The sequence below is a fragment of the Pinus tabuliformis genome, chromosome 5_2, assembly GCF_031772625.1.
Source record: "Pinus tabuliformis cultivar Carrire ecotype Pingquan chromosome 5_2, CPIR1, whole genome shotgun sequence".
Lineage (NCBI taxonomy): Eukaryota > Viridiplantae > Streptophyta > Pinopsida > Pinales > Pinaceae > Pinus > Pinus tabuliformis.
Genome location: NC_142306.1, coordinates 902,367,820 through 902,394,227, shown reverse-complemented (window position 1 = coordinate 902,394,227; position 26,408 = coordinate 902,367,820). Strand labels below are relative to the sequence as shown.

At 39.0% G+C, this 26,408-nt stretch overlaps 1 pseudogene; it reads right to left on the bottom strand.

Annotated features, from left to right (window-relative positions):
- The window catches only part of LOC149162231 (kinesin-like protein KIN-13B pseudogene), a 47,006-nt pseudogene extending 22,868 nt beyond the window's left edge, over window positions 1-24,138 (bottom strand).
- Window positions 24,139-26,408: the final 2,270 nt, after the last annotated feature.

Sequence of the window (26,408 nt, the reverse complement as noted above, 5' to 3'; positions counted from 1 at the left end):
CATATTGGGGATATATATTGAGGAAAAAATTACATAATATATTGAGCATATAATAGGCAGTAAAGGGTTTTTATATTTTAAGGTATAAAAGATGGAGCTTGAATTTAATGAATAAATATAAAGGGGTATAAAAAATGTTAATGAAAAAACGAATGCCTACAATTTCTAGTGAAAGTAGGGTTTTTTTTAATTGGGAAGGTGTATTGGGTTTGTATCGGTAGGGGGTTAAATAATGTGATTTTTAGAGGTATTTTCCAATATGTATTTAAATAAAGGGTATTGTTTAGTATGCCACGAATGCATGTGCTATGCCATAGGTTCATTAAGTGAACCCCCCATGATTTTCGTTAATTAACTCAATAGAAAGAGTATTTTCAGCGATAAAATATTATAATAATTACACTGAAATGAATAATTTTCTATATGGATAAAACTCATTAAACATCGTGTTCTGGTTGGTGTACTATCATAACTGATTGAAAGTAAAAAAACAATTATTTAACCCTTCAATCATTACAATTTACCCAATTACCTCTTGTTTAGTCAATTTAGTGTTTCTAAATTGATGTCATTAATTGTCAACCCGGGGCTAGTAAGCTGATGAAGTGAAGGTGTACTATATGTACTTAAGCAACCTCTTAGATCTTTTTGTCGTTTGGGGGTGTTGTTTGTGGTCAATTTATCTTCCTAAGATGGAATGGAGATTTTATAAACAGATGAGTGAGTGTGTGTGTAAGGTGATTTCTAAATGAGTGAGTGTGTGTTACAGGTGATTTCTAACTACCTTCTAAACTTGCAAAGAAAAAGCTTGAAAGAAATAAATAACTTGAAATGAACTGAAAGCAAAGAACCACTTTCTAATGGCACTAGACACTATTCATGCTGCTGCAAATAAAAAAGGTAAGAAAACCACTTTAAAAACCAATGATAATGTTTATCTCTTCCTAACTCTCTGCTTCCAACATATGGTACTATGTAAAACACGATTAGGAAGTAGTTAGAGATGAGTTTAAAAAGTGATCAAAAATGAGAAAAACTACTTTAAAGACTAGTTATAATGTTCAGCTCTTCCTAACTCTCTGCTTTCAGCATATGGAATTATGTGAAGCACGATTAGAAAGTAGTTTAAAGATTAGTCTAAAAAGTACTCAAAGCCAGCTGTAATTTATTAGTATTCTGATCTCTAAAAGATGAACAATTTATGATAAAGAGACCATCAATATGTTAACATACAACTTTGAGAAACTAAACTAGAAATCAGCTATGAAAATAGAGTAAAGGCAGCAACTTTGAATCTGTCAACTGAAAATACCATCAGATATAAAGCAAATACACAAAGACAAAACAATCCCGGGTTAAAAACCTGCAAAAACAATACTGATCAGTTTAAAATGAATGCTAGAAATAAAATGACATGAAATCAAATGGTATACTATTATACATGATAAAAGAAATAAAGATTGCTGAAAGCATGAAAATGAAACCAAACACTATGTACACGGGGTGTCATAGATGGGGGCCCTCCATCCACGCAACCAACTGAAAAGATCAGCTACGAAAAGGTGAACATAACAGTCTTATTTTTATAAAACCAGCATGCCAAAAATACAGTGAAAAGTGTTGTAGGAATAGCCTTCTAAAACAGAGCTTTTATAACAGAATCAGCGCAGCAATGACAATAATGGAAAATCTAATCATAAGCGTTGGCACACGCTTTATTTATAAGCACAGATGTAACTACTCTCTGCGTGAACTAAGCAACTACAGCCTAACCTATTAACTACGCAGCAACACGCAGTCTTAGCTAATTAGCTTGTGCAGCAAACACGTAGGTAACTCCGTGCACTTTTGAGGGAAACGGTCATCATGGGAGACACATCTATGCTTGGATCCTGTCTTTAGCTGTCCTCATGGCATGGAGGAGGTGCCAGCTACAGTTCCATGTCCCAACTGCTCACGGCTCCCGTGCCACCGTTCAGAACTTGACCGTTTGACCGAGGGAATACCTGCGTTGACCAAGGGCATACGTGACTGGTTTGGCTCAACCAATAGCATACGATCCATGTGTACATCCAACCCAACATGCCCATGTGGCTCGTTCCTTGAGAAGACACGTGGAGCATATCAAACAACAAAAAGGCTGCGGAATCTCTGAACAGCTGCGAAATTGCTGAACAGCTGCGGAAACTCTGTTTATATGTCAAAAATCTAAACCAACAGTAAAACATAAGCAAAGTTAACTAATTATGCTTAGAGACATCAAATGTAATGATCTGGGCGGAAAATAGAGCAAAAGAGAGGGATAAGTGAAGAAAAGTTGTAGGTAATGATGGATAATCAAGTGCAAGTTAGAGGCTCTACATACCCCCACTACGAGGGTGTTGCATGTCCTCATGCAACGAAAACATTGTTTAATCCACCTGCTGAGATGCCTCTGCTAAGACATCTAGTCTTCTCTTCTTCCTCTGTGTGGCCACATTGACTCTTGGTCTTTTCATCAAACATCTGAATTTTAAATTGATCAAAGCTCTGCTTAACTTCCTGCATTTCTTTTTGAGCTTTTTTTTTTCCTTTTGCCAAAGGCCCATATGAAGCATGGTATTATCTTGGATCATCTTGTCCACATTGCTCTGTTCCTTCAGTTTTTCATTTTCTTGTTTGATGTGGCGATTTAGTACCTCTAGCTCAAATACTTCTCGCTTCAGTGATTGAACTTGCTGTTCAAGAGGTAGAACAGTGCTTGGACCAGCAACAGCTTGTTCTAATGTTTCCAAGTAGTTATATACTCTCTGCTGGTCTGGATCAATCTCTGGTGACCTCTTTGGACTAGGCTCATGCTCAAATTCAGGTTCATGTTCAAATTCAGGCTCATGCTCAAAAGGACTTTCCTCACGTGGAGGGGTAGTCTCAACCTGCTCAATATGTGGAGAGCTTTTCTCAAATTCAAGTCTTGTAGCAACCTTTGTAGGTGTGCTCAAGTCAATAAAGAATGACTCTTTGTTCTCTATGGCCCCCATTTTGCTTTGTAACCTGCTGCTCCTTCTCAAGGTGGTGATGCTCTGTTTTTATTTTTGTTGCTTCTGTTTTTGTTTTTGCATCTTCTTGGAAAGGGCAGCCTCATGAAGTTGGGCCAACCTATGTGCTAATGGTTGAGTGTCCTCTTCACTGGAATTCTCAGGAGTAAGGTAGGTTTCTTGGGCTATGGCTTTTCCTTTATCTTTCTTTTGTTTCTTCCTACTCTCCTTTTTCTTTTGAGCAGCTTCTTGTACAATTTCATGCAGGGTTTCTGTAATGATTCCTTGGGCTGTTTTATCAATGTCTTCAACAGGTTCAGGGTCAATTTCATGTTCAGAATGATGGGCAACATTTTCTTCTTCAACAAGGTCTTGGACAATTTCTTCTTGGAAAGTAGTTTCAGGGGTAACCTCTTCTCTTTTTCTTCTACTCTTTCTAGGCACTGAGGCTTCTCTTGCCTCTTCGAAGTGGTTTCTCACAAGAAATATTTCCCAGGTATCCCTTTTGGCCTTTAACTGTTCTTCAACTAGTATTTTGACAAGCCCATGATGGTATAAATGTGGCTCAATGTTTCTTGGATTTCTTTGGACTATTGAGCACATTTTTCTAAGGCTTGAGAGTAAAAAGTATGGAAGGTTAATGTCATGCTCTCCTAAGAAATGCATCATAATTTTGGCATGATAAACATATAGAACTCCAAACCTTCCCTCACATGTAAAGAATTTTTGTACTAGTAGAAGCAGAGCTATCCATTCTTCTTTGACAAGATTAGCAGGGATTCCTTTTGTAAAGATGCTAGTGTCCATACCTGGATTCTGTTGGGTGTGGAGCCTGATTACCTTCTATAGTACCGGCATTTTGGACCCCAGTTCAAAATGGGGCGGCAACGCCGCCCGTAAAATGATCGCTGCCGTGGGGGGTCGGAGCCCCCCCCTGGCGGGGGGTTTCGGGGGCAGCGCCCCCGAAGCTAAAAACAACTGTAAAATTGCCTTGTAAAAGTATAGTAATTTCTAGTCAATCTGGGCCGTTCATTAGGCGGATGATCTGACGGTAGAACTTATGTTTAGTTTAGGGTTTTTTTCCCTAGAAGGCAACCCCTCTCTTTATATGAGGGCATTGTATTTGAGGCTGTGATATGTGTGTATTTGGTGAGCGAGAAACATAGAGGTGAGACTGTGAGAGAAAACAGAGGATATTACAGTGGTTTTGCTGTAGGTTGTATCTCTTCATTTTGCTGGATAATAGAAAGGAAGGACTGGCTGTTCGGGGTGGACGTAGCCCAAACTGGGTGAACCACGTATATGTGTGTCTCTCTTGTTTTGTGCGTTTTCTGTGTTTATATTTCTGCAATATTTTATGTGTTCCATTGCTCCGTAATATATAATTTTCTAACAGATTCTTCAGAATTTGCTTCCATTGCTGGTCTTGTACTGATCGGTTTTTGAACCATCTCTCTCCAGTTTGTGGTAGTGAAGTGGCTTGTGCCAAACTGCTCTCGGTGACTGTGAATTTCAGATCTCCTATCTCCACTTGGTTGTCTTTCTCTTTGAAAGAACATGCAAAAGTCTTTGTGACCTCTTTATGATAACCCTTGAATTTTTGAATGCACTGGAGCCAATTTGCCTTTTGTAAAGGGTCTTTGACTTGGGGATATCCTTCTAGAAATTTGGAGCCCTCTGGCTCTGCCCTCAGAAGTTTACCCATCGATTCTCTGGCTCTGTTTTAATACTCTTGAGGAAGGGTTATACGATTTCAACAGTGGCTTTAAATCAACAGCTTTACGGCTTCAACAGTGGTTTCCACACAGTAGACTTACGGATTCAACACAACAACCGTAATACATTCACAACAGTGGTCAAAGTTTAGCAGAGGAGAGAAACGAAACAGAGTATGGTTACGATGACAGAGTGGTGAATAAGGCAGAGCAGTGGAAAGCAAGGAAAATGCGGAAGTGAAACAACTGCGTGAATGAGATAATACATGCGTAGGAGGGTTATGAATGATGGGAAGAAACGGTTAAGTCCTTCGACTTCGGTCATGAGTGTACATTTGGCTGCGGAATCATAACGTAGAGAGTCGTAGTACAATTGTCTACGTCACTTAGGTACGAAAATTTAAATGGAAACGTAGTCGTGTCTGGGCTTTTAAATTGTGGTGAATGGTGGCTGTTAAGGCTGAGAGATACGGGGATTTCGGTCGAGTAATGGAGAGGATTGGCAATCATTACATTGAATGGCAAAAAACACAACCCGTAAACTATACAAAATGTTTAACCATAGGTTTAGAAGTTAGATCATACCTTAGGTTTCCGCGTTTTGATTCCTTTTGCTTATCTGACATTACCCTTCATTGTTTGTTGCTGCTACATGACCTTTCAATTTTTGCTGATGACCTTTGGACTGCAGATTCCTTGTTTAAACAGACTGTGTTTTTTTTATGCAGGTACAGAAAGTGTATTGGCTGCGGAATTGGGATATTGGCTACGGAATTGCTCCTCAGCTGCAGAAACTGCAGAAATACCCTTCTGACTGCACAAAACAACTTTAGCTGTGTAAAAATAAATCTGACAATGACTTTATTGATGGAATGGAATGTAATGGATGGATGAATGGAAATAAATGAGGTGGAGTGAGAGTGGTTGAATGAATAAGATGGTGAATGAAGTGGATGAAATGGCGAAATGAGATGGAAGAGAGAGATTTTTTTTTTTTTGGAAAACATGAGGTGTCAGGTGACCCTGATTTTCACCTCAGGTTTTCTGCATAAGACTGCCAATCAGAGATTGGTTTTCAGGCTTATACATTTATTCTCTTTTTTCTCTTTTTTTTTTTCTTTTTTTTTTCTTTTTTTTTTCTTTTTTTTTTTTTCAAAAACCAAAGATTAGGCTGATGGAGGAGAAGAATCCTTCTCCACCAACCTGATTGTAGAATCTTCTTTAAACAACTTGACAAATTCCTCTTTTGAGAGTGGCCTCTGGTAGACTTTCAGGCGATGGCCATTCACAATAAGAGGAGTATGAAATTCATCAATAGTTTTCACTCGAACTACTCCATTACTAAAGACTTCATCAACCTCATATGGCCCAAGCCAATGAGTTTGAAATTTTCCTTTGAAGTCCTTAAACTTTGAATCAAACAATAGAGCCCAATCTCCTTTCTGAAACTTTCTTTCTTTGATATGACGATCATGCCATTTAGATCTTTGGTGCTGAACTAGATCGGTCCTTAGAATTGCATCTTGTCTTATTTCATCTAGCTCATTTAGCTAGTCCATTCTGTGTTTTTGGGCTTCTGAGAGGCTCATTCCCAATTGGACTACCATCTTGAAGGTCTTGATTTGGAACTCAATGGGGAGCAGGACTTCCTTCCCATAAACAAGTTCATAGGGAGAATGTCCTGTTGTGTTCCTCCATGTGGTTCGATAGGCCCATAAGGCTTCAGGAAGCCTTTCCGCCCAATCTCTTCTATGAAGATGAACAGTATTGGTGATGATGCCTTCAAGAACTTTATTGGTAGATTCCACTTGGCCATTGGATTGCGGATGGTAGGGAGTAGATGTTCTGTGCTTGATCTTATATTCCTCCATCAGATTCTCCATCAATTTAGATGTAAATTGGCTGCCCTGATCTGTTACAATTTCCCTTGGGACACCAAAACGAGTGAAAATATCCTCAAAAAGAAATTGAACAACTGAATTTTCAGTGGCAGAAGGCAATTCCTTGGCTTCTACCCACTTAGTAACATAATCAGTACAAACCAGTATATACTTCTTTTGCTTTGATGGTGGATTAATTGGTCCAACGAAATCTAGAGCCCATTTCTCAAAGGGTTCGATGCATACCTAAGGCTGTAGTGGCATTTCATTTGAAGGAGTTGGTCTCCCAACTCTTTGGCAGCTATCACACCTTCTAACATACTGCTTTGCATCTTTAAAGAGAGAAGGCCAATAATATCCTAGAGAAAGGATTTTATAGGCTATCCTCTTGTCAGCAAAGTTCCCGCCGCATGGTTCATCATGACATGCCTTAAGGATGTCAGGCATTTCATCTTCCCGAACACACCTTCTGATTATACAATCTGGCCCTGTTTTGAACAATTCATTAGAAATCCAAGAATAATGTGAACTCTCCTGAATGATTTTCCTTTTTTCATTAGGAAATAATTGTAGAGGAAGCTTCCCTGTAACTAGATAATTAGCCATATCTGCATACCAAGGAGTCTTGGTGGTTACTGCAAACAAGTATTCATCTGGAAACTTATCTTCTACTGGAGAATCCTCATTAGTGTTTTGGATTCTAGACAAGAAATCAGCTACTGTGTTTTGTTTTCCAGGTCTATCTAACATAGTAATGTTGAATTCTTGTAAGAGTAAAAGCCATCTTGTCACTCTACCATTAGTAACAGGTTTGTTCATTAAATATCTTATGGCAGAATGATCAGTATGGACAAAGGTTTCATAGCCGGTTATGTAGTGACTAAACTTATTGATCGCATGTACCACAGCTAAGAACTCTTTTTCTGTAACAGTATAATTTAACTCAATGGGAGTCAAATTATTACTTCTATAATAAATGGCATAAGGGATCAAATCCTTTTGTCCCAAAATAGCTCCTAGAGCTGTATCTGAAGCATCAGTAGAAATATGGAAAGGGAGTTTCCAATTTGGCCCCCTTAAGATGGGTGCTTCAGATATTCTAGTCTTTAAAGCTTCAAAGGCAGATTGACACCCAGGATCCCATTTGAACTCACAGTCTTTGGTAAGCAATTTGAAAAGAGGAGATGATATCTTAGTGAAGTTTTCAATAAATCTTCTGTAATATCCAGTAAACCCAAGAAAACTTCTAACATCTTTCTGGCAATTTGGAACAGGTAACTTAGAGATGACTTCCACTTTGGATCTATCAACCTTAATCCCATCTCCTGAAATATGATGTCCTAAAACAATCCCTTCAGTAAACATCATAAAACACTTTTCATGACTTAAAGAAAGATTTGTTTCCTTACATCTTATCAGTACTTTTTCCAAATTTTCCAAAGCTTCTTCAAATGTATTACCATAAACTATGAAATCGTCCATGTATACCTCTACACAATCATGAATCAGATCTGAAAATATTCCTAGTACAGCCCTTTGAAATGTAGCGGGTGCATTGCACAATCCAAAAGGGAGTACTCGGTAGGCAAAAGTTCCCCAAGGACAAGTGAATGTGGTTTTGTCTTGATCTTCAGGTGCTACCTGAATTTGATTATACCCACTAAAACCATCCAGGAATGAGAAATACTTTTTACCTGCTAAAGTGTCTAGTACCTGATCAATAAAAGGTAGAGGGAAATGATCCTTTAAGTTTGCCTTGTTCAATTCTCGATAATCAATGAAAACTCTCCATTTACCATTCTTTTTGGGCACTATAACCAAGGGAGAAACCCATTGGCTATCTGAAATGGGGTAAATGAAGTTTACCTTGAGCAATTTCTGGAGTTCTTCTTTCACGATTTCCCTAAGGTTTGGATTCATCCTTCTTTGTGGTTGCCTAATAGGTCTGCTGTTTTCTTCAATATAGATGTGATGAATACAAGTCTTAGGATCGATTCCTTTCATGTCAGTGTATTCCCATGCAAATGCAGTGGAATGTTTTTGCAACATTTTAGTTAATTCTTCTTGTTGTGGTCTTTCCAAGTTTTTGTTAATGTTCAATGGTTTTCCTGGAAGGATTTCAACTGTAGAACTACCAAAATCTTCCATTGAGAAGAGAGAAATCTGTCTAGAGGAGAGATATTCAATGTCTGCATCTAACTGAAACTGTGTAGAGTCATATTCTAAAGGTATTTCAAAATTTTCTAATGTATTTAGAATTTGACTATCCTCACTGATCTCAGAGATGGTTAGAACAGGTTGAATAGTATCCTCATCATCAACCCACTCATCTTCTCCTATTTCTATTATTGCCTTTGCTGGAGGATACCAGTTGAATTTCTTGGTGGAATTACCATCTGATATATACATGTCCCCAGACCTACAACTTATGAAAGCATCAGCTGTGGCCAGCCAAGGTCTTCCTAAAATAAGAGGATGTCCTCCTAGATTGTTCTTGGGAGTTAAAATCATAAAATCAACTGGATATTCCCAAGAATCTAGGGAGACTGGAATGTCTTCCAATACACCATCAGGTTTAATGATTGATCTATCTGCAAGTTGCAGTAAAGTAGGTGTAAAGAGAAGGTTAGGAAGCTTTAACTGATCCATGGTCTGTCTACTCATGATGTTGATAGCGGCTCCTAAATCAATCAAAGTATTTGGGATTTCAACCCCATTAATATGAGTCTTGACAATAGGGCTACCGGGGTCCACATACTTTTGCATGGTAATCTTACCCATCATAATGTCTGCAATTTTTCCAACTAGATGTATCCTTTTGGTATCTCTGGTTCTCTTTCCTGTTTTCTTCAAACTCAACTCCTTTATTGTCTTCGCTAGAATGGGAATTTCCTTAATGGCTTGTAACAAGGGGATCTTGATACAGACATTCTTCAATTCATCTAGAAAACTATAGTCAGGCACCCATATTTGCTTTTCCACTCCTTTATCAATTTGTAATCTTTTAGGAAAAGGAGGTGTAGCTAAAGGTGTAGGTTGCTCAACTATGGGAGTTGTAGAGGTTGATTCTTTTTCTTTTTCTTTTTGGATATTTTGGTTTTGAAGTGATACTTCAGAACCCTTATTGACTTTGAGAGATTCTTCCTCAGAAATGCTGGGTTGTTGAACACTTGTAGAAGGTTGATCTAAGATTCTACCTGATCTAAGTTGTACTTCATTGAGAGGAACAACCATATAGGTAGGGAATGGTTGACCTTCCATCATGTAAGCATTTTGAGGGTTCCTATTATTTGGATTTGGTAATGGCTGAGAGGGAAGTTGATTTGATTTCTGCTGGGATTGAAGCGATAGTTGAGAATTTTGATTTTGTGGAGGAGGTTGTTGTTGTTGAGGGTATGGCAATGATAGTTGTTGACCTTGATTTGGAAGTTGTGGAGCCTGCTGATTCTGAAATGATGGAGGATATTGATAGAATTGAGCAAATCTCCCATAAGGATTTTGCATGCTTTGCATCCATGCTTGAAAAGCATTTTTAGGTTGAGGCCAAGGTTGTTGCCAAGGATTCCAATTTGGTTGGGATTGAGAATTCATAGAGTTGTTAAACCCTTGATTCTGTTGCCCTTGCCAAGGTCTCCTTGCAATAAAACAGAGAGATTCAAGTGTATTTGGATCCTCTTGAAAGACTGCTTTGAGGCCAGGTATTGAAGGACAATCCTTAGTCTCATGAGTTTCTGAGAAAATTACACATGTTTCTACAACGTGTGTGTCCAAGGGACACTCCCTTAAAGCATGTTTCTTTCTACATTTCGGGCAAAAAATGGCCAAAGCCTCAGCTTCTGCTTTTTGTTTATTGTGAATCTTAAGGGTATCTAGTTGTTCACTAAGACTCCCTAAGATGTCAGTTTTGAATTCATCAAGCATATTGCCGATTTCAGTCCTACTTACTGATCCTGTTGCAGATTTATTTGCTCTAAGGAGAGAAGGATCTCTAGGCCCTTTTTGAGTTTTTGATTTGCCTCTTGAGAGATGGATACAAAGTTATGCTATATCATTGAGTGAAAGTTGAGAAATATCCCCTTTCCCCATCATGTTTAAGATATCTATCCATTCATCCCTAATGGCTTTTAATAAGAGGGCTTTTAAGGTCTCTTCATCCAAGCTACTCATTTTTGCTCTTTTCAAGTTATATTGAATTCTATCAAGTAAATCTTCTAAGCTCTCATCTTCTCTTTGTATCATTTTAAAAACCTCATCCTTGTGATTAGTAGGCATACAATAGTCCAAATACCTATCCAAAAATGTCTGTTTCATTTCATCCCAAGACCTAATGGATTGAGTGAGTAACCCCATGAACCATTTCAAGGCTTGATCCTTCAGTGTTGAATGGAACAATTTGAGTTTCTGAGAGTCATCTAGGTAGTCATAAGTTCGACACACCACTTCAAACTCAAATAAAAATGTTTCAGGGTCCTCAGTCCTTAACCCATGGAAATTTGGGAGGACAGATGGTGATATGTTTTTCATAGTGGCTCAGGAATCCTCATTAACAATGGGAAACCCAAATGAATTATCCCCATCTCTATTTCCTCCTCCAAGGGGACCTCTACCTCCATTATTGTTGTTGTTTCCTCCTCCTCCTCTACCTCTACCTCTACCACCTCCTTCTTCCTCTGCCATGATGGTTCTCCTAGGGATTTCAAAATCTTCTGGTTCCTCTACAAAAGGTGAATGAGAAGAGATTTCTCCTTCTTCTTCAGATGATTCCACTTCCTCAATTACAATTGGTCTTTCTGTAGGAGAAAGAGAAGAGTCTCTTCCTGGTTCAAATTCAATAGAAGGTGTAGGAGAGTCAACTCTTGGCTCTTGAATTCTAGGAATTCTAGGACTAGGAGTGTTGGTTGGAGATAAGGGAGGTGTCTCTTGTCTATCCCTTGAAGCAGATGGACTTGTAAAAATTGAACTTCTAGCTCTAGCTAAAAACCTTCCCCTAGAATCTCTAGCTCTATGCATGTCATTTTTTATTATTTTTCTTCAAGTCAAGTTAATAGTTCTTTTTCTGATCTTCCAGTTCACTCTAGGTGTAAGAAGAGAGCATACTCAAGAAACTACCAAATCAATAACTTTCTCTTTTCTGATCCTCCAGATCACCTTGAAGTGCAAGAGGAGAGCATACTTTGATGGGTTATCAACTTCTTTCCTTGAAATTCTTATGTTTTTTTTTCTAAGAATATGACTACTTAATTTCACTTCCCCGGCAACGGCGCCAAAATGTTTAGTCAATTTAGTGTTTGTAAATTGATGTCATTAATTGTCAACCCGGGGCTCGTAAGCTGATGAAGTGAAGGTGTACTATATGTACTTAAGCAACCTCTTAGATCTTTTTGTCGTTTGGGGGTGTTGTTTGTGGTCAATTTATCTTCCTAAGATGGAATGGAGATTTTATAAACAGATGAGTGAGTGTGTGTGTAAGGTGATTTCTAAATGAGTGAGTGTGTGTTACAGGTGATTTCTAACTACCTTCTAAACTTGCAAAGAAAAAGCTTGAAAGAAATAAATAACTTGAAATGAACTGAAAGCAAAGAACCACTTTCTAATGGCACTAGACACTATTCATGCTGCTGCAAATAAAAAAGGTAAGAAAACCACTTTAAAAACCAATGATAATGTTTATCTCTTCCTAACTCTCTGCTTCCAACATATGGTACTATGTAAAACACGATTAGTAAGTAGTTAGAGATGAGTTTAAAAAGTGATCAAAAATGAGAAAAATCTACTTTAAAGACTAGTTATAATGTTCAGCTCTTCCTAACTCTATGCTTTCAGCATATGGAATTATGTGAAGCACGATTAGAAAGTAGTTTAAAGATTAGTCTAAAAAGTACTCAAAGCCAGCTGTAATTTATTAGTATTCTGATCTCTAAAAGATGAACAATTTATGATAAAGAGACCATCAATATGTTAACATACAACTTTGAGAAACTAAACTAGAAATCAGCTATGAAAATAGAGTAAAGGCAGCAACTTTGAATCTGTCAACTGAAAATACCATCAGATATAAAGAAAATACACAAAGACAAAACAATCCCGGGTTAAACACCTGCAAAAACAATACTGATCAGTTTAAAATGAATGCTGGAAATAAAATGACATGAAATCAAATGGTATACTATTATACATGATAAAAGAAATAAAGATTGCTGAAAGCATGAAAATGAAACCAAACACTATGTACACGGGCTGTCATAGATGGGGGCCCTCCATTCACGCAACCAACTTAAAAGATCAGCTACGAAAAGGTGAACAGAACTGTCTTCTTTTTATAAAACCAGCATGTCAAAAATACAGTGAAAAGTGTTGTAGGAACAACCTTCTAAAACAGAGTTTTTATAACAGAATCAGCGCAGTAATTACAATAATCAAAAATCTAATCATAAGAGTTGGAACACGCTTTATTTATAAGCACAGAGGTAACTACTCTCTGCGTGAACTAAGCAACTATAGCCTAACCTATTAACTACGCAGCAACACGCAGTCTTAGCTAATTAGCTTGTGCAGCAAACACGTAGGTAACTCCGTGCACTTTTGAGGGAAACGGTCATCATGGGAGACAAATCTATGCTTGGATCCTGTCTTTAGCTGTCCTCGTGGCATGGAGGAGGTGCCAGCTACAGTTCCGTGTCCCAACTACTCACGGCTCCCGTGCCACCGTTCAGAACTTGATCATTTGACTGAGGGAATACCTGCGTTGACCAAGGGCATACGTGACTGGTTTGGCTCAACCAATAGCATACGATCCATGTGTACATCCAACCCAACATGCCCATGTGGCTCGTTCCTTGAGAAGACACGTGGAGCATATCAAACAACAAAAAGGCTGCGGAATCTCTGAACAGCTGTGGAATTGCTGAACAGCTGCGGAATTGCTGAACAGCTGCGGAAACTCTGTTTATATGTCAAAAATCTAAACCAACAGTAAAACATAAGCAAAGTTAACTAATTATGCTTAGAGACATCAAATGTAATGATCTGGGCGGAAAATAGAGCAAAAGAGAGGGATAAGTGAAGAAAAGTTGTAGGTAATGATGGATAATCAAGTGCAAGTTAGAGGCTCTACACCTCTTTGGTGGCTGAAAGGATCCTTTCAACACATTTTTTTCTCTTATCAGATTTATCTGAGCATGATCAGATCATAATCACCATTTTTTTGATGTGGAACATGTTATCACCTAGAACTACAGTCACATGTATATAATTTTTGTCCAAAGTTCACTGTCAAAAATTGGTGTCAAATGGGTTTTGTCCTATGTTTCTTACTTAGGGGTCATGTTTCTAAAGGGTCTTGATGTGAATCATTATCTAATACTATTGGTCATCCTCCATCATGATTGCATAAGCCATGTCTTATCTTGTACATGTCACTGGTCCTTTCCGTATTTTCGCAGCGCAGTCTTATTGGTTGATTTTGCAGCGCAATGATGTTTTAGCCTTTTCGCAGCGCGTCAGCATCCAGCCATTTTGCAGCGCATTTTGCTAATTTATAACTATCTGCGCTACGAAATCACAGTTTCGGGCATTTTGCAGCGCAGATTCCTAAAGGGTCACATCTGGGGATGAGTCATTGTCTCCGTCCGGTTATTGTCAGTTGGCGTACCTCCCAAACACTTATGAGCCATCACTCCACCAATAGATCCATAGGCATGCACATAAAAATCATTCTAACGGTTTTGTCATGCATGAATGTTTTATGATGTTTGTAAATGATGCATAAAGTGGCCAGCTTGTGTGATAAGATATTTGAATTGCAAATGAGCCCGAGTTTCTTTTTCAAGCGAGCCTGCGTTTTAAAAAAATTTGAATTTGCCATTTGAGTTGAAGCTGGTGGTGATTCTCTGTGCAAAAATTTCGAAAGCGGAATGGAGAGGAAGGAGCATCGGTCTGGAAGATGTCAGAGAACAGAGCCTGAAGGATTGGATCTTGCATTGAGAGACGAAGGGGTCAGGAAAGCTTTCAAGGATGCTGGCTATTGGAATTTCTGTGAGAAGCTGCAGGGTGGCCATGCTGAGGTAACAAAAGAGTTTGCCTTGAACTTTACAGGTTTAAGTTCTAAAGTATCTATGTTAGAATTTCAAGTATCTCCAGTGGAAATTGCTAATGTAACTGAAATTCCAAGAGGAGGGCAGGAGTGGTTTACGAACTTTAAATTTGATTTGAACCCCTACAAAGAATTTCTTAAAGAGGCATATGTGAATGAGGATTTAACAAAGGCTGTGCCTAGGAGCTATGTTAAGGAGCACTATGCTCTGCTTCTTACATGTATTCAAAAGTATTTAACCTGTGAGGGTAGATATAACAAGGTTTACTCCTATCACTTTAAGTTGTTGTTGCATTTTACTGGTAAAGCCTCTATAGATATTCCATTTTACTTGTTTCGTAGTCTCAGCAAGATGTGTGATAAAGTTCAATTAAGGAAGGATGACTGTGAGACATCATTATTTCACCATGGTTTAGTGAAACTGTTAGTGCTGGATGGTCTTCAGAAAATTGGTAGGGATTGGAATTCTTTCATCTATATGGCTGGTTTCCAGAGTAAGATAGGCCTCACCCCACAGCCGATTAGAGAAAGAGAAGAATCAGTGGAGGAACCTACAATAGCTGAGCTTAAAAAGGAGGCTAGGGATAAAAAGAAAACCAAGTCTCAGTTGAACAAACCAGTAAAGCCCTTGGTTCTTAAAGAGCCACCTCAACCATCATCAAAGGAAAAGGTTAAGCACAAGGAAGATGTACCTGGATCAAGTGGGTCTGAAAGAGTATCAAGAGTTAAAACAAGGAGTCAATTAAGCAAAGAGAAGGGCAAATCAGTAGCTGTTGAGGAAAGTTCAATATCAAAGGCCAGCTTAAGTGATTTGCTTGAGGCCATTGAGTTTGAGCAGGTAGAACCGGTGCATGTTGAACCCATGCATATTGATTTGACTCAATCATCACCGGAGAGCACTAAGAAATCCAAAGCTTCGAAGAGACTAAGGTTTGATGAACCTAGTGATGAGTTTATTTTCAAACCACGAAGGCCGGTTACAAGGAAACAAGTTAGAGAAGCTGAGAAAGTGCATAAAGGAGAGAAAGTTGTAAAGATGCCCAGAACAGAGGTAATTGAAGTATTGTCCAAAACAGTGGAGGCAGTCAAGCATAAAGACAAGAACAGAAAAGTTATTATTACCCTAGGAGGAAATGTTATAGCCATAAATAATCAAGCGGGGACAGCAAAAGATGAAATTGCCAAAGAAAAGAATGTCATTAGAGAGCGTGCAGTCAGGTATGCCAACTATCGAAGAGCTGTGTTAAAGGTTAGTAAAAACCTAGTGAGTCAAGTGGATTCAGTGGCTGATGTGTATACATGGACAGTTCCAGCTATTAAACAAGCTAAATTCATCAGTAAAATGAACATGACTCTAAGAGCTGAAAACAAAGCCCTGAGGAGGGAGATTGCAAATTTAAAAGCACAGCTAGGTTAACTAGCTGCTCATTGATGGTGAGAGAGGTCATTTTCTAAATTTTGGCAAATTTTGTTAAAGCTCCATTGTTTTGAAGACATATAGGTCTCTGCCACCTGTAAAGAAGATTTTAAAAATTAGAAGTTCAAGCAAAAAATTCCTTACTGCAAATACACTCCGTTTTAGCAAAAACAGCAGTTTCGTAGCGTGCTACGAAACTGTTGTAGTTGCTGTTTTTGGATGAAGACAAACAGTTTAATGGTAATATCAGCAAATTTTTGAAGGAAACGCCTAAGGAACATAAGGGAGACCACATGAGGCTATCCTAGCCATTCAGATAATGACAAGTGTGCCTTTTTGTAAAGGTGAAATATTTTGTCTCAAGTTAAAACTTTTATAAAGGTACTTTATGACCAGTTAGGGTTTGGCAGAAATGGAATACGAGGAGTATTGTTTTGGTTTATACACATGTCCATCAACGAAGCCTCCAACACATCTGAAATATGGTGATGCTCATAAATTTTGGGGTATTAAAGAGCTGGGAACATGTTGCTTAACTTTCGAAGGATGGTGGGAGACAAGGACCGGAAAAACAGGGGTTTGTTCTTATGATCAATGAACCATCAGCGCATTCATTATCCAATGCTAACCTTGTTCATTGCATCCACTTCTCAGTTATCTCGGCCAAACTGAAAGGAGACAGGTGTCCAAGAGCAAAGAAAGATAATGATACGAGGAAGATAGAATTAGATATGTAGTTTAATTAGCACGCTTTGTAATTACAGTCAGCGCTTAATGTATTTATTGAATTAGTTAATTGGTAGATAGGGGTAATTAGTAATAGTCTTCGAGCTCCCCTCATACTGGAGGAGGAAGCTCATAGTGGTTAAGATTGTATCTCTATATATAGATCAGACTTTGATGTAATGGGGGTTGGATGTTTTGGAGAAGACTGTTTTTGGTTTATGTATAAACAAATTTCAGTAATGTAAATGACTGTGTTTTCTTCTCAGGATTCACAATGGATCTTCTTGTTCAAATGTGTGATGGTATTCTTTCTTTAAGGTTCTTTTACAGTTGTGTTAATGCATAATCACTCAGAACTCATGAATCATGCTCTGACTTCCTGTATGCCTTGGCAAACTGTGGTTTCAAAGTTATGTTTGAACATATAGATGTAAAGTGCCCTGATTTCTATGAAAAGATAGTGTTTTTGTTTGCTGAGATATGAGAGACTCCATAAGCCCAATGGGAATCAATTCAATGTTGTCCAGCCAGCTTATTTTCATGTGTCTTATAAGAGTTAGCCATCTTTTCTTGTCATTAGTCAATATTCATAATCTGTGAGAGAGCCCTCTCAGACTAAGGAGGCTAAGCCTTAGTCCAAAGCCTGGTTTGAAATAGTTACATAGAATCTTGCTGATTGGCAGCCTTCAGTGCTTGATTTTGTGATAACAGAACATGTCAGCGCATTTCAAAATGAAAATGAAAATTTGAATGTTTAGTGTTAATACCCCAGTTACCCACAAAAAATCATTGGTCTGCATTTTAAAACACCTGATAACGTTGACACTCCCATTGTCAGCGTATTTCTTATAAAAAAATTGAAATCACAGTAGCACTAATAGTCCCATTATCCCCATTGTTTCTTGTTTATTACAAATATTTAGCAATACTACAATTGTCGGCTTTAAAAATTTTCAAACTCAAACATATGTGATAACAGCGAGCTCCACGGGGATGTTGTCGATCATCAATGGTAGCAAGAACCCCACATACCAGAGGCGTATTTATTAAAATAATCTTGCTTAAAGCAATACTTCGACTGACTGTAAATAAGAAAATCATCTCTCAAAAACATTTTTTTTTACAAACTCTGTTGGGTTTTGAACAAGAACACAACTAAGGTAAAAAAAAATTATTCTCTGATAGATATTTGTCAGAACCTTAGGGACTTCTCCTCAGGTTTCAAGATCTTTAAAATTCCTATCCACACCTACAATTTTTTTTTAAATAACATGGATATTTACGATGAAAAAGGTGACCTATTGTTTTTCAAGAGATATAATGTTTCAGAAACCACCCATTGACTGGACCACCATGCAGTAATTCTCCTTTCAAGTCTTCTAGAATAAAGCTATTTTTTCCATGAAAAGTTGCAATTTGATATGGGCCCTTCCATATTTTTGAACTTCCCATGCTTACATTTGTCTTCAATGTGAGCATCCCATTTCAGCACTAAGTCTAGGCATTTGAAATCATCTTCCTTAGCTTTCTTATCAAATACTTTCTTGATTTTATCCTGGAAATATTGGGACTATTCATATACCCTTTCTTTGTTCTATTGTACCTCTATCAACTAATTTATTCTCCTCTGCAGATGATTTTTTTCTTGTCCTAGTCCTTGTAGGTATCTCGTAAGTAGTATCCCTATTGAAATCAGGAATGTTGTATCAATACCGTATACTAATAGAAAAGGAGTGGTGCCTATTGACCTCTTTGTACTGATGTTATCTGCCCACAAAGCAAACTTGAGCTTTGTATGCCAAGATTTCTTATTGTCTTCCAATAGATTTTTGATGATCCTAATAAGGCTTTTGTTTAATGACTCAACTAGTCCATTAGCTTGAGGGTAATAGGCTATGGAGTGACTAATATTTATATGATACTCATCATAGAATTTTATTAGTATTTTGGATTTAAAAAATTGATCATTATCAATAATAATTCTTTTTGGACTACCAAATCTAGAAAGGATGTTTTCTAAAAATTGTATAACAACAAGATCAGTAGCTTTCTTGCTTGGGAGAGCTTTGTTTGAAGGTAAATCCCCTCTATGAACAACGACAATCTCTATAGCCCAATGATTGGGTCTAGCAACAAATTGAACAAACTAATACACACTTTCCTGGAAAGAGACGTACCTCACTCTGATGCCAATCACTCAATCCTTTGATGGTGACTTCGTTCTTTTGCTTCCAAGCTCGATCCTTTCTTATTCCTTACGCTCGAGTACCTGCAAGAGGGATAAAAAAAAATATAATATACGAGAGCATAAATAGCATATATCAAACATAAACTACTTAATAGATCAAGGAATGTTAAGATAAGTGCATAAATATTTAGACATTTATGGAAAGTGAACATCAGATGTATATATTAATAAATTAAAAAGGGAGGCATACAACCAATGCCTTGATGTTGGAAACATCCTTTTGGTGGATTTCCAAGTCCAAGCCATGACTCTTCAAGCACTCCTTATCCAAGTTGGATGGGCAACATTTGGGCATAATCTCAGCATAGGAATGCAAGCAATCAATGACCAACCATTTCGGGAATGAAGGGAGTTGATCTATAGGAAAAGAGAGGGAGTTAGGGATCCACAAAAGAGGGAGGAAGGTCCACATCTCAAGGGTACGACCCTTAAAGGTAGGATCAAGAGCATAATCTCAACAAAGGAATGCAAGCAATCAATGACCAACCATTTCGGGAATGAAGGGAGTTGATCTATAGGAAAAGAGAGGGAGTTAGGGATCCACAAAAGAGGGAGGAAGGTCCACATCTCAAGCCTACGACCCTTAAAGGTAGGATCAAGAGCTCCAAATGGGAAAGCTCAACCATATCTACAACCAACAATATCCATCTCATTGTTTCTAAAAGTTTCTAGCATACGAAGATTCTCCCCCGTTTCGAAAAACTGTCAGAAGAGGTTCAACATAGGTTTTCATATCGAAACCCAAGCTGGCAGTGCTAGGTCAAATAATTACAACCTCCCATTAGCATGGGCAGGTAGTGGAGCAAAGAGAGATGGTATTAAAAGTTAGGGTTTTAGTCAACCTTCTCCAAAATTGACTTAGGGAAGTTTTCCTTTTGTTCTTCAGGATGTTTTTGTATGTGTTTCATGATGGATACACTTCACAGTTATCAACATTTTGGCACTTTGGGATGTGGAATAGGAAGAGAATAGGAGGAGTGACAAAATATTGTATAACAGATGCCCCCTAAAGCATGAAGGTAGAACGAGTGATGGTTGAAATGCTTTACAAGTCAAGGCAAGGACCAGAACAAAATTGTCAGGAGACCTGCAAATCAAGCATATACATATACATATACATATTTGACATCTCTTATATAAACATGCCTAATGATACATGTATAGGCATCTAACAATACATGAATCCATGGCATGGATGTAGCCACCTGAATAGAAGAGATCATGTGCATGGATCCATGGTATGGACACAACCATCCAAATAGAAAGGATCATATATATAGACCCATGGTATGGTTGCAGCCATTCATATTTGTTATCCAGGAAATACCTTCTACAGATAGCGGTGATCCCTCTAGCCCAATTTGTGGGTCTAGTAACAACCATGACAAAAGAAGAAAACTTCCCTAACCTAAATCAAAATGACAAATGAGAAAGGGAGATGGCCTACCTCTCTCTTATGCACTCGATCTTTGATGATGATCTTGATCCCTTAGCTCCCGGGTTTGCTCCTTGCTATTCCTTGCGTCTGAATACCTTCAAGAGAGATCAAAAGACAATAACAAGAGATATCATAGCATGTGCATTCCAATATAAGTTGTACAACAGATCAAGGAGTATTGTACTAAGAAAACTATCATAGACAAGATTATGGGAAGTAAAACATGCTTTGTATTAATGATTAAATCAAAGAAGGAAGCACACAACTGGTGCCTTGATGTTGAAGGCTTCCTTTAGGATGATTCCAAGTCCAAGCTCAAATTAACAAGCTCTCCTTTCCTCTCTTATCAAAATGGCACCATCTAAGCACAATTGAGCAAAAGAAAGGCAACCAACAATGACCAAACCATTGAGGAAAGTGAAGAACGGATTTATAGTGATGGAGAGGAGGTTAGAGATCCACCAAAGGGGGAAGAATATCCTTATCCCAAAGTTAAGATCCTAAATATTGGGTCAAAGGCTCTAAATGGTAGTACTCAACCATATCTTCATCCAACAACTACCAACTCCTCATTCTCAAGGCTTCTAGTAAATGAAGCTTCTACTCCATTTGTGGAGAAACTGCCTAAAGAGGATCAATGCAAATTTTCCTATCAAAATTTGTGCTGCCATTCCTAGTCACTACTTAAACAAAAGGTTACCAGCATGGATTCGCCTACTAAATGTAGCGCTAGTCTTGCAAATTAGGGTTTTTCACAAGTTTTTCCAAAATTTCTTCAAGACATTAGTTCTCAATCTCTTTAGGGATGTGTTGAGCATATAATTCATGGTTAATGAGTTTACACATATTTCGATGCTTTATAACATTTATGACGATAGTCACACAATGGATGACACTCCGCGTACGATATGATGGAAGAGCCTAATTCACAATTTCAAGCTTGTGCACAGCCAAAGGGTCATCTCAGCATCAAAACCTATCTTGGTAACAAGGTTGTGTTATTTTGCACGTACATGCAATCCCATCTATTGGGATACTCACCGAGGCAAAGACAAAAGGTTAAGTTCGACAGGAGATGGAATCATACTTCGACGAGTTGATGTGCATAGCCACCAGCACAGACTTGTGATCAATGCAGGAACCATGCATTAGTATGTCATTGGTCCAACCGCACTCAAGACAATTATGCGCATGTTATTAGACGAGTTGGATAGAGGAGCCAAAGCAGTGTACCCGGATACAACAGAGGCAAGAGTTCATTTCCAGAAAGATGTCACCACAAATTACATGGACACCATCGCAGAATACAAAGCCTAGCATCAGTTTTCCATCATCAACCATCATGAGGATGTCGAAGAGTTGGTCTTCCCACAATTGCCCCAGTCATAATGATCTCTTGCATGGCTTGCTCAAGCATATTTTGTCTCACATGGGAACATGTGCAGATTGTATATAACATCTTGTCAAGTGGAAGTTCAAGGGTCGATAGTTGAATGTAATAGTCATAGAGTAGTTGGAGTGTCAAGTGGGTAAGTGAACAGTCACAAAGGGGAATGTCAAGAATCACCCCACCCATTGCTATATATAGTACCTCATAACTCATTGTAGAGGCTTTTGGTCATCTAAGCTTCCGATAGGAGTATCTTAGAGAAATCTAGGAGAGTATTGTAACGAGCCTTCGCTTCTCCACTATGTAGAGCTAATACATCTCTTTGGAGGAGCAGGCGGCAGTGACTGTAATGTTCCGTTATCAGGACTAGTGGTTGGTCATGGTTGTATTGTATTATTGGAACTTTCACTTCTTAATATAACAAAGCCAACACATTTCATGCATGTTTTGTTATTTTATTTTAGTTAACTTGTTTACTCTAATGATATATGTATCTATTTTCTTACACATGTGTGTATAGGATCTTTCTGTTTATGTATGTATGAATCTTACTGAAATGTGTTGTTAGTTTAACCATCACTTTGGATTGTTGGTTTACCTTCCTTCCAGCTTGTGATGCATCCTTTCTCGTGTGTTTCCTTCTAAGATGCGTGCTCATGCAATGTTGGCTTATTGGGGCCTAACCCAGGTTCAGAAGTGTTTAGCCAAAAAAATCCCACACTACTGGCCCTTTTGGAAATATTCCGCAGAGCGCGGACTGAAGTCTCACCCGAGGTAGTATGGGAGGGTGTTGGAACCAGGTTTCCACACCCTAGGGATGTCTTGATGAGGTCTAGAAAGGTTGCGAACTGATCTACACTCTCGCGCTGCTCTACACAATTATCTGGCCTTCACATAGCTCCCTGACAGGGCACTTTCTAGATTCCTTATTATTATTGTGTTTTATTATAGATCTGACTTAATTCCATGGTCTTACTCAAGCATTCAATATTTATAACTAGTGCTTGAAAACATAAACCTTAAAGATATAAATAGAACCATAACATAAGAACAAACACACAGATCTGCGACTAGATGCACAGTAATTCAGAAACACTTATCTTATATAAATCTTATGTTCCAGTACAATCCACTTCCACCCTGCGAATCAGCTGTAGGGGTCCGCGCACATAGCTGCGAACTCTACTAGGCCTTTGCACACACAGCTACAGAGCCTACTCTACTACTACCAACCACGACTCAGACTTATAGACTTAGAGCGAATATCGCCATTAACAACACATAACACTTCAGATCTGATCAAAAATACTAAAAGATTGACTTCTAAACCTAGAGCCTTGCTCTATTTATACATTCCCATGGTCCATGAACCATGGATAGGCTGACATATTCCATTATCTTACATTATTTTTGGGTGGACAAACCCTTGACTTGACTTATTACAATTCGTGCTGAGCACACTTCGTGGAGCCTTTATAATACCAATACCCAAAATTATGGGCTTTAATCCCCAAAACTGTTACGCGAGGGATCCGCTACCCAACAAGCCCCCAACATAATCATCGTGACTCATCACGAGTCACTTGTCGGTGCAACAAGACGCGCTGCCAAGGCTTCGCGGTCCACCATCGCTGTGAGTGACACACTACGTTCTGTTGCTCCATCCTTGCATCCTGCAACACTTCTTCAAGCTCCTGCTCCATTGCCTCTACTAATTTGCTTAACCGATGATTCTCATTCTGCTCTACTCAGTTAACACAAAGCGACCCCTAATAGGATTTTAGCTCTAGCTGAGATGTCAAAGGCATGAAATGTTTGTGCAAGAGTAGCAAGCTTGCAGTCTCTCGTCTCGTATACTCAATGTCTGCTGAAGCTTGTGTTGCATTTTTGCAAGAGAGTCGTTGTTGTTCGTGAGGTCCCAATATTCAAGGCTCATCAGAGATGAACTGTTAAGTGGAATTTCATCGTTTGTCTCAAGATTCACCGTCTTTCCCTTATCTTTCATAGATCGCTTGCTAGACTGTCTTTTATGCGGTGGCATCCAGAACAGTCCTGCTACTTGTCTGAGAATTTCTGGTACATATCCTACCATCATTGTTGAGCTCAGTGCGACATCCTCGGTCAACGACATTACGCTATCTAGAAGGTCCTGTGTCTCTTTTGGCAATGTTGAAAGCACCGGGCTTACTCCCCCAGCGTCGAAGTTTGCCAGTTCCATACCTATTGGAGGGCACCATAGTTTAATTCTCTAGATGCCACGGTCTGTTTGGTGGATGCCCCGCTGTGATTTATAGGGTTGGCAAGACTCAAATTCAACCGTTCCCACCTTTTCTGGCTTATTAATGCTAGATTTACGGGAGATCGTTCCAAATCTAGCTCGTACTTCATATCTTGATTGTCCACTACCCGCTCCTTTTTGCCTTAAATCAGACATCTTGTCATGAACAGTGATACCAATGGTCACTTCCTTGGTTATCCATGTAGTAACGCAGCCCCTTTTGTGCAACCGCAACCTTTGTGACATATCGACCTTGCACGCACCCCTGTTGTCACGCACCTCCTTAACGGACTGTTTTATCATCCCACACTCTCTTTCAACTGTCTGGAACGGTGAGACTATGCTTCACTCGGTTAGTCAGGTAGCCGTCCCACTCGTGTAAGGCTTAAGGTGACTACCATTTACTCATCCTGGGAAGGGCTCTCCATTAAGCTTGTTGAGCTAGACCGCGCCTCCGTCTATGACCTCTTTGACCACATATGGTCCCAACCAATGCATTCAGAGTTTTCCAAGGAATGTTTCGAACTTGCTGTCATACAACAATACTAGATCATTTACTTTGAACATGTGCAACATGATATGGCGATTGTGCCAAGCTTTCTCGCTCTGTTTCTGTACCTGCTAATGGAATCCTACAAGAAACGGTTCTTCCTCAAGTTCTTCTAGTTGTGTGAGCCTCTCTTCCAAGGCTTCACGGTCTGCCATGCCTGTCATTGCTGCTATCCGCAAGCTGGGTACAATGTATTCCATTGGCATGACAGCTTCCGTGCCATAGACTAACCTGAAAGGTGTCTGACCCATCGATTTCTTGTATGTAGTTCAGTATGCCCATAGCACAACAGGTATGCACAAATCCCAATCATTTCGATGTGCATTATATACTTTGGTCAACAAAGTCTCCAGAATCTTGTTGAATGCTTCTACTATCCCATTCGCTTGCAGATGATATGGTGTACTTTGTTGATGATACACCTAGAATTCCTCAGTGAATGCGTTGATAGTTTCATTTAGGAAGTGCGTTCTGTGGTTACTCATTAGAATTTTTGGGCATCCAAACCATGTCAAAAATTATCGAACAAAAATTTTGCAGCTGTAGTGGTCGTGAAGTCCTTAACTAGTTGTGCTTCCACCCATCGAGTCAAGTACTCTGTTGCGGTGATGATATGATGCGCACCCATCTTCCCTTGAGGTGTTATGGGCCCCACAAAGTCTATTGCCCATTTTTTGAATGACTGCATCATCATCTGTGGATTGAGTGGCATTTCATCCCTTCGCGATGGTTTCCCAGTTCGTTGACATATGTCATAGGCCCAACAATACACTTTCGAATATTGATGTAGGGTTGGCCACCATAGTCCGGCGCGAAGAATCTTCTATGTTGTCGCCTGTCTCGCATAATGCCCTCCTACAACCCCCCCATGTGCTTCTATGAGGATATGTCCTCATTCAAATTCCGGTACATATGTTTGTAATATTTTGTTGTTTCCAATTTTGTAGAGGTGCCCTACAATAACAGAAAAATCCACCGCACGTATCACTAATTCCTTCTTCTGCTGGACTAAATATTCAGGCAGTGCGGTCCCAGTGGTTAAGAAATGGATTATATCTTCAAAGTGGTCGTCTGCAACACGCACTGCATGGTGTTGTGCATCAGGTAATCCTTCCTCCAAATTTTGTTGGCTCCTCACCATTCTCAATTCGTGATAGGTGATCTGGGCTTGCGTTCAAGTGTCTCAACTTTACGATGACCTCGAAGTCATATTCTTGAAATAGTAACAGCCATCTACATATGCACCCCTCCAACACAGACTTGTTCACCAAGTATTTCAACATGGGATGATCGGTATACATCTTGAGGTGCCCACCAAGTACATAGTGGTGGTATTTCTGGAGCACGTATACCATCGCCAATCCTTCACACTCAGTAGTAGAATAGTTCTTTTCAGCTTTGGATAGCTGTCGGCTTGCGAACGTGATCGGGTGGTCGATACCTTCCACACCTTCCTGCATAAGTACAATGCCCAGTGCGATACATGATGCATCAACATGTACATGAAATTCAATGTCCCATTTTGGAAAGACCAGAATGCGAGCGGATGCCATTTTTTCCTTGAGAATCTCTACACTTTTCTTACATTCATCGTTCCAACAATATGTAGCGTCCTTTTTCAACAATTGTTCCATTGGTGCCGTGATTTGTGCATAGCTCT